Source organism: Echinops telfairi, unplaced genomic scaffold (assembly GCF_000313985.2).
Source record: "Echinops telfairi isolate 266 unplaced genomic scaffold, ASM31398v2 ScPeMD7_7469;HRSCAF=8507_0, whole genome shotgun sequence".
Lineage (NCBI taxonomy): Eukaryota > Metazoa > Chordata > Mammalia > Afrosoricida > Tenrecidae > Echinops > Echinops telfairi.
Genome location: NW_022111372.1, coordinates 59,243,638 through 59,250,562, shown reverse-complemented (window position 1 = coordinate 59,250,562; position 6,925 = coordinate 59,243,638).

Here is a 6,925-nt window from a genome sequence, read left to right as displayed (position 1 = left end):
GAAGGGCCTCAGGCTTAGACTATGACCGTGGACTACAATTAGACTGGGCTTGCCTGCTCAGTGGCTGTGTGGATCACTGTCTTTAGACACATTTATTTCATTGTATAAATTTCTGTTGTGTATATACAAGTGTCACTCTTTTGTTTCACTAGAAAACCCAACTTAACGCAGATGCCCTGTCCTGAAGGGTAAAGTGATAGCGCTACCCCTGAATTTGGCTGCTGGTTTTCCCAATTATGGGCAAAAATGTACTACCAATTGTTGTGGTTAAGCACCATGGAGTCTATTCTGACTCATAGCAACCGTATGGACAAAAACAAAACACCCTCACAATTGTTATGTCTGCGTCCATTTCAACCTATCTTGTTAAGGGTCTTCCTCTTTGTTGCTATCCATCTGCTTTACAAAGCATGATGTCCTTTTCCAGGGGCTGGTCTCTACTGGCAATGAGTCCAATGTATGTGAGATAAAGTCTGACCTTCCTTGCCTCTAAAGAACATTCTGGCCATACCCTAGCCCACCACTCAAAAAACAAATAAAAAAACATGATGTCCAATTCAGTTGAATTTCAAATAAATAGCACATTATTTTCTATTGTACATCCCAAATATTACACGGACATACTTATACCCATTCTTCTATGCTTATACTTAAAAATATTGATTGTTCATCTGAAATAACACTTATTTGGGTAATCTGCATTTTGTTCGGCAATTCTACCACCAATAAATTCAGAAAAATAGTTGGGCTTTTGATCATAGTGAATTGAAGAAGTTCAAGCTATGTGTGATCCAAAGATGACAATTACAAAATTCAAATATGCTGAGGAGAGAATTATCAGAGCTAAAATTATGAAAACTCAATATGTATAAGGCTATGGAGGATGGTGAGGGCCCAAAACCAACCATCTGGTCAGACTGAGCCACTGGCAGATCTGCTCTCGCCACAGGAATAGTCCCAAACAGCCTTGCTATCAGGCAGAGATCCTAGTAAACTTGATTGCGCTGAATCGAACTCCATACGTGGCCAGTCTACCCCTCTATAGACACGACCTGACTTTGTACTGGGTGCAAGTATCTCTTAGTTGTTCCATGACAGAAATTGCTTCTCTGGCTTTTTGAATGTCAGTGGGGATTTTCTCCCACTCACACATTATTTGTATTTTTGTCTTCATACTAATAGGATCTTATCCTTACCACCTGAGTGCCATTTGTTTTTCATTGTCTTCTGTTGGGTTTCCCAGCTGTGAAGCACAAGAGGCATGGATGCATAATGCTAATAACTAATACAAGGTGTTCTGAGGAATGCAGGGGTGGTGGGATGGGCAATTTGACAGGGAGAGAAAGGGGATTTCAGGAATAATTAATGAAGGAGGGAGCACTAGAACTGCTTGTGATTTCACAACTCGTAAAGGCCATTTAACCATGAGGTGGGAGAGAAAGCTCTACGACAGATGTGGTGGTGGTTGTACAATTCCCCTTGATATGATTGAACTGTTGAACTATTCAATTGTATGATATGTAAATTATATGCCAATAAAATTGTTGGAAAATAAAATAAACAACTACATCCAAAAGAGAAGCAGCAGCAGCTCGAGCTTGTGAGCAACAAGTGGCCCTTAACTGTCAGAAAAGAAAGGATTCACCTCATCCCACCACTATGTGATCCATTAGCCTGGTGACTTTCCATTATGAGTGCACATGAGAGTTGCTGGGGAAGAGATAAATATTTCTGTTGCTAGAATCCCCCCACCCAGACCAAATGAATCAGAACAGTATTTTTTGAAGAAGCCTCACTGATTCTAATAAGCAATCAAGTTGAGCACAATTGAGCTAATGAGGAAATTTTAAAAAGCAGAAGTGTGAGAGAGAGCATATGACTAGTTGCTTTAACCCACAATTCCCAAACTTTTCTGTACCACCCATTACCTTTCCCTGGACATCTTTAAAAATGACTGACAGCTAGCACCTACCCTCAGACCTGCCGAGATAAAGAGCATGAGAGTCATCCTGGACTTCAGGGTTCCTAAAACTTCTTGGGTGTTTCCATCGTAGAACAGTTTAGAAACCACTCTTTGACTTTGCCATAACTCGGTTGCATAAGACAAAAGCCTTACCAATTACTTTGGAAGGAGTAGGAATGAAAGCAGACTTTCAAACCATATTTTTAAATTAATCAGATATTACTTTTTAAACATATCTTTCCCATATCAGTTGGGAGATTGAAACCCTAATAATGGGATGTTGTTTTTAAGAGCTTAACTCTGGCTCTATTCATAGGACACTTATTAATTCATTTTCCACAAGTTTTAGAGATTGCGGGATGACAGTCCCAACAAGACGTGCCCATACCACCTAGCTTTCATCCTTATGGACTGACAATGACTACACTCCAAGCAGTTCAGGGCCATCCTCCATCTGTGCACAGACTGAGAGAGTGACACACAGGGCAGCACACGGATGGTCCTAACCACCACATTAACTTACAGGAAGAGAAAACGAATCTGGGCCCTGCTGCCTTCAAACGTAGTCGTAAGGGGCGCTCTATTTTCTCTGACCTTTCTGACAACGACCTAAAGGCACACTGGAACTTCTACTCCTTCCACATTTAAAAGGTTACTCACTCCCAAAAGATTACACAGCCCTGATTGGATAGAAGTGCAAGAACATTACTCGAGTGCCAAAAGCTGATAGCCCGCTATTTCCAAGGAAATGTGCTTGTGGGAGGATGTGGACTTAACTGCTGGGGTCATCTGCGAGCCAGAGGAAGACCCGAGTGTCAGAGAAGACATGTGAGGAGTTCCAGAACTTCACTTTAGGGAGGTATTTCACAAGGCTGGCCGATTTATCAGCAGTGGCCAAACACTGCCAGCATGTCGTTAGTGTAGGGGTGGCTGTGGGCGAGTTGATGGAGTTCATTAGTGAGGGAGCCAGATGTCAAGTATCCTGCCAGGTAGTGGAGAGATAAACAGAACTGGAAATCCAGGACAGAGAGAGAGAGCAGCACATTGAGTACCCGGGCTGCCTAGCGCTTTCTCACCATGGGAGGCAAACGTGGACCTTTGCCTGTCTGAGTAAGGTATCACCAGCTCACAGAACACTTTCTTATACTCGCAGCAAACTTGGGGAGCATGTGATGCACTTTAAAAATGAAATGGACCTCTTCCTGGAACGTTTTTCATCCGGTGGCCTTTGGGCCTTCGTACTTGTTTAGTTGAACATTTCATAACCAACGAACTTTAAAGATGACTAAAATTGTACACGCTTACACATTTTAATTTTTTTCAGTTTGGGGAAATTAGTAAGCTAACACGTGCCAGCATTTGTTTGGTAGGATACAGACCTGGCCAAGACATGATAAGCTATTAGGAAACTATGAGTTTTAAAACTTTAGGTTCATCAAAGGTAATTCTCTGTTGCAACAAATTTGGTACATGAAAAGGCTATACTCGGACAAATGTGAGCATTTACCCTAGCCACTGGGATTATTTTACCTACCAATTTCCCTCCAAATGAAACCCCGAACTCACTGCCATCAAGTCACTCCCATCTCATGGGACAGGGTAGAGCTGCCCCTGTGCAATTCCAAGATTGTAACTCTTCATGGGAATAGAGAGCCTTGTCTTTCTCCCAAGGAGTGGCTGGTGATTTCGAACCACTGACTGTGCAGCTAGCAGCCCAATTTATAACCACTGTGCCACTATGGCTCCTCATCAATTTCCCTAATCCCTTAAAACATTATGGATTATACATACCAGATCAGTACATTAATTCTTAATGAAAAAATAATTCAGGTGAGGGATATTTATATTGCCATAGTTAAAGGCAGTAATTAAAAATTCAGAGGGCAGTAAACATTACAAAATATTTACATGGGGACTGTTTATTTTATTTAAGATGATGAATAAACTTTCAGCATTTTCCCTCAGGATCAAGAATGGCAATTCCTGTGCAGGACAGCCCCTGGGGCTTCTCATGGTGAGTTTATAGAATTTCCACTTCAAGCCTTGAACTGCCTTTAAGACTTGGGATTTGAGTACACATTCTTGACTCATCAAACTTTCCTTCAGCACCGAGCATGCTGCAGACCCTATGACCCTTCTGGGGGAAGCGAGAGTAAACCGAACAGACACTATAGGTCTTTGATCGCCTTCACGAGTTGATAGTTTATTGAAGGGGATGGACATAAATCACATCAATTACTACAAACAATGCCAAGTAAGCCAAGGATAAAGGGTATCATGAGCAGTATAGAGGGGGCCTGCTCTAGCCTGAAGCTTCAGAAAAGGGGTCCTTGGAGGGAGTGGCATCTGAGCTGAGACCATGCCCTTAATAATAATAGCGACCATTTCCTGACCTGCTGAGTGTTCTCAGTGTTAGCTCATTTAAGCCCCAGGATGACCTCTTGAATTAGGGACTTTGATGTCCTGCTTTATGCTGGAGGAAACAGAGGCTTGGAGAGGCTGAGTAGCTTGCTAATGGTTAGCACAGCGGGGAAGTTACCTGGCTCACAAGTGAACCCAGATGCTCACCCCGGAAGGTTGACCACTGGCCATCGTGCTTCCCTAAAGAAAAGGCGCCGAGTAAGGAGTTAACTAAGGAGGGGAAGGGAAAATGTGCTCCAGATGAAGACAGCTATGATTTCAAATGACTAAGGGTTTCAGTTATAACAAATACATGTGCTTGGCTGATCTTCTGACTGCAACTGGCAAGTCATCATCTCTCCCAGCCAAGAGCAATTTTCCATTAACAGGAAGATACTTATAGTAGAGAAAACATTTGCAAAGACTGTCACCTAGTGGTAAAAGGCAGGAGGGGGCTTGTAGACTGGCTTTCTGAACAAGTACTCTGCTGCTGCCTTGAAGATGCAGACATACTCATCTCCTCTTCCTCCGTGTGAACTCCCAACCTGTGTTTCCCGGAAAGCACATCAAAGGAAGTACTTGCTATGATACCTAGGAAATGACTACTCTTTCAGCTGAATACACACACACACACACACACACACACACACACACAAACACACACGAAGGTAGTGTGATTGTCTTAAGCCCTCAGAAAGAAAACAGAATCCTTATTTTATCAGGTCAAATCAAATACAAGGCCAACAGAAAAATAGGTAGCATAAGTCATACTTTGTTAACATGTTTTATTCCATAGTGAATATATGGGTCAGCCTACTAAACTCAACTATTGAATAAAGCATATAATTTTTTTAAAGCCCCAGTAACTAGAGGTATTGTCAGGGAGTGAAAGAACCATGTCAAGGGTACTGGGAAGTCCTCAAATAGGGCCCAAGGTTAATGCACTTAGCTGCTGATAAAAAAGTTGGAGGTTTCAGTTAACCCATAGGCTTCTTGGAAGAAGGGTCGTGATCTCCTGGTGAAGAAGCAGCCATCATGGGGGAATGAACACCTACCGAGCAGTTGGACTTGGCCATACATGGGTGACTGTGAGGAGAAATTGACTCCGTGGCAAGGAGCGTCAGCAGGTACAGGAAGGTGGCATGTCACAAGTGACATCCACAGCCTGTGAGTGGTGATAAAAATCAGGAGTCTAATCCCCTTACAGAAGGGTCGCGAGGAGGAGAAGAGCCAGTCAGCGTGAAGTGTAGCAATGAGTTCTTAAATGTTTCCTCCTCCCCACCCCCAATATCATGATCCCAATCCCCAATATCATGATCACAGTTCTACCTTACACATCCAGCTAGACCAGAGGATGTACACTGGTACAGATAGGAACTGAAAATATGGGGAGTCCAGGACAGATGATCCCTTCAGGACCAGTGGTGAGAGTGGCGATACCGGAGGGTGGAGGGAGGTTGGGGTAGAAAGGGGGAATAGATAATAAGGACCTACATATAACCCCTCCCTGGGAGACGAACAACAGAAAAGTGGGTGAAGGGCGGGAGATATCGGACAGTGTGTAAAACATGACAAAATAATAATAATTTATAAATTATCAAGGGTTCATTAGGGAGGTGGGAACGGAGAGAGAGTGGGAAAAATGAGGAACTGATACCAGGGGCTCAAGTGGAAAAATGAATGTTTTGAGAATGATAATTGCAACACATGTACAAATGTAATTGACACAATGAATGTATGTATGGATTTTGATAAGACTTGTACAAGGCCCCAATAAAATGATTAAAAAATCAAAACAAAAATAACAAAAAAGAATGAATGAAGCCTTTATGAAGAGGTTAAGCTAAATAATTTATTAGAGCAATTATTTTAATTGCTGATGACGAATGGAAAAAAACAATGAATGATGTTTATATGGAGAAAATATTCCAAAATAAAAGGTTATGGTCAAACAAATCAGGAGTCCAGTATTTTTAACACTAGTCGATGTCATGAGCAGGAGCGCTGACGGCATAGCACCGTGGACGGCTAACCGAAAGGCCAGTGGTTCAAGCCCACCACCTGCTCTGCAGGGGAAAGATGCAGCAGTCTGCTTCCGTGGAGATTTGCAACCTTGGGCACCATACGGGCACTTCTGCTCTGTTCGAAAGACCTGCTAGGAGTCAGACCCACTCTGTGGCAGTGGGTCTCATTTTTTTTTAAATTAGATTGGTACTGGGATTTTCAAGCAAAAACCGCAACTAATATAAACAATCAGTTTTAGCTATAATTGGCTGAAGAATAGGATACATTTTAAACAAACATGTGCTGAGAATGATGGGAAAGAGAAATCCCCTAATGGTGTTTTGGCAGAGAAAGGAGGGAGATTTGGTGCTGGGAGTTAACCCCACTAAATGTTCACCACACTGAGATGGTGCATCTTGACTCAGGGTAAGTAAGCACTACACCTGTCCAGAGAGAAAACAACAGGATAACCAGGAAAAAGAGACACGTGTACACACACACACACACACACACACACACACACACCACACACACACACACACACACACACACACACAC